Here is a 3,206-nt window from a genome sequence, read left to right on the forward strand (position 1 = left end):
ACCCTCAATCCAATGGTCAAGCTGAGAGAGCCAATCAGGAAATCTTGAAGGGCATCAAGCCCCGGCTTTTGGTCCCTTTGAAACGGACGCCGGGTTGTTGGGTGGAGGAGTTACCCTCTGTATTATGGAGCATCAATACTACTCCTAACAGGTCTACGGGTTACACGCCTTTCTTCATGGTTTACGGAGCTGAGGCGGTCCTCCCTAGCGACATCCGTCATGATTCGCCTCGAGTGGCGGCTTATGTTGAGGCGGATAATGAGCAAGCGCGTCAAGATGCTCTTGACTCGTTGGACGAACAACGTGACATAGCAGCAGCTCGCTCGGCGATTTACCAACAAGACCTGCGCCACTATCACAGCCGCCGGGTTAAGTCGAGGGTCTTTCAGGAAGGTGATTTGGTGCTCTGGCTCATCCAGGATCAAACAGACGCACACAAGTTATCCCCGCCTTGGGAAGGGCCCTTTGTGGTCAGCAAGAACTTGCACAACGGGTCATATTACCTTATCGATGTTCGGGAGCACAAAGATTCACGTAAGTCAGAGGAGGAGACCCGCCGGCCGTGGAACATAGGTCAGCTTCGGCCTTATTACACTTGAGCCACCGGCTCTCATAATGTACATATTTCTATAGCCATGTATATATTGTGATAAATAATAAAGCAGGACTTCTGTCCTTTTTTCCTCCAAAGGTAAATGTATCATTGTTATTTTCATTATAATATTACATGGTCACTTGGAGGTTGATCCGGCTTATGATCGTATCCGAATCTAGCCGTTAAAAATATGATCACTTGGGGGCTTCCTGTTCAAACATAGGTCGTATTCGAACCAAAGAGAACATAGCTATCGATACCCACTTGATTGGCATATTGTCGAGCTCATTGGGGAGTTTTTCTTGATCATATTTGAATCATAGCTCAACCCCCCTTTAGGAACCGACGTGGATCGTATTCGAATCAGCGTCGTTAAAGAACTCTCAAGGTCATTTGGGGGCTTCCTGTTCAAACATAGGTCGTATTCGAACCAAAGAGAACATAGTTGTCGGTACCCTCTTGATCGGCAACGCCAAAGCCACTGGGGGCTATATGATCGCATTCAAATCTTAGCTTAACCCCTTTGGGACGGTTCTCTGGTCGTATTTGAATCAGAAGCCCCTAAATTTTCGAGATCTTTTGTTTTGCAAACTAGTTATTTGATGACATCAAAAGCATTTAAGGGTGGTTCTTATTCCACCGGCTTAACCTTGATTAATAGTGTTGATAGCACATAATAAGCATTATATGTGCTGGTGAACCGGAGTTGAGTTCTCAACCTCATTATTCGGGTTACATAACCCGGAAGTGTACTTGAAGGCTCGCAGGTATGCTGTTATGGTTATCTCGAAGATATAATTGAGAGCCGGTTTTTTATGACGTTGATTCATATTCCGGGTTATATATAAATATATGTCTCTCCATGCGGTAAGCCGCCTAGAGACTTGTGATTTGTTTTCTATGCAGGACAATTAAAGACAGCTCTTTAAACTTAAGGAAAGCAGATGGTCAAACATAACCCGGAGGAATATAAAAGGGCAGTTTAAATAGAGTTAAGCTCTACACACGTGCACGATGGCACGACAAAATTAAGTGTTCATCCTACTCTATTACAGGACTCCCCGAGTCCAAAAGGTGAGGCATTGTTTTTGAGACATAACCATGAGCCGCCTAAGAAGTCAAAGGTGCTTGTCGGGTTGAAGCTTCCGGCTCATCCCTCTCCGCTCCTCCGGCTGTTTCCATGACCTGGAAGGTTGATGACTTCCATTCAATGCCACTCAAGGCTTCAAATCGAGCTTCATCATCAATTAACCCGGACGGGTCAACTTCAGGGGCGAAGGTATGCTTACGAGTCGGAGGAATCAGGCTGACTGCTTCATAACGAGGTGTTGGGATCCTCTGATTTTCCGCGTCATAACCCGGTTGATATTTGGTAAGGTCTGTGTCATTACCAATCAAAGTGGCCACCGGGCGTACACTCTTCACACAAGCGGCAAAGTCTTTCTGGTCAAAGGGAGTGCCATCTTCCTTGAAGCTAGGATACCCAAGGGCGATGTCGGCCGGGTCTAGCTCCGGTAGAAACGCCTTGGCCCGGCTTAGAGTGGCTATGGCTCCGGCTCTTGCAGAAGCTCGTCTTAACTCTTGGAAGCGTTGAGGAACCACGGCAAGCCGCCTGAGTACATCTGCCAGATGAGTGGGAACTTCGTTTGACAGAGCCACAACGGCTAAGGCACGTTGTGACCCGGTGTACAGTTGTTCTACCAAGGTATAAACCGCCTTCAGCTTGGTCAGTATGTTCTGATTGAGATTGGAACTTCTTGGACCTGCATTACAAAGTCAGGTGAGCTGATGGCAATTGCGATACTTATGGCAAATGAACGATGTAAACTAGTTAGAAGCTTACAGAGTAACTTACCAAAGATTGCGGAGACCATCTGAGATACATGGCATTTTAAGCCGGATAGTTTGGCGGTTCTTTCAGTAAGAGCGGCCTCCGCTTGTTCGGCCCGGCTGAGCAAAGCAGTTTTCTCATCCACCTAGGCTTTTCTTTCTGCTTCAAACTTTTTCTTCAGTTTCTCTTGTGCAGATACACTGAATTCAAATTTGGAATTGGCCTTTTGGGTCTCACTTTCCTGAGTCTTCAGGCTGTTCTTTAGATCAGAGATTTCCGATTCAAATTTCTTACAGGCGGCCCATACAAATTCCGGGTTACAGTTAGTGTGATTATAATACAACAGCAAGTCCCAAGCACTTTGCAAGCAAAGACACTTGGCACTTGGGGGCTAATGTATGCTGAAAAGCTCTATTTACAGTGCCGGTTCATGAAAATAAGTCCCAAGCACTTTGCAGGCAAAGGTACTTGGCACTTGGGGGCTAATGCATAAGGTTGCTCAACTACTTGATTAAAATAAGGTAAGGACAGGTTCAACTATGCTGTTTAAACCGGCCCTTGAGTGTTACCAGGTAAGCCGTTTTTCTTGCAGTGATCATTAAGCCGGTATTAAGTCTACATGGCATGGTAAGGATGACTATGGAATAAGCAAGAGAGTCATACCTCAGACTTGTGCTGTATTTTCTTCACCATATCAATTTCCAGCTCCCGGCTGTTGTGCACTTGATAATATAGCCAGAGACAATATCTCCAATGCTCAGATTAGCATAATCAGTGATG

The sequence above is a fragment of the Aegilops tauschii genome, chromosome 5 (assembly GCF_002575655.3).
Source record: "Aegilops tauschii subsp. strangulata cultivar AL8/78 chromosome 5, Aet v6.0, whole genome shotgun sequence".
In the NCBI taxonomy this organism is placed as follows: Eukaryota; Viridiplantae; Streptophyta; class Magnoliopsida; order Poales; family Poaceae; genus Aegilops; species Aegilops tauschii.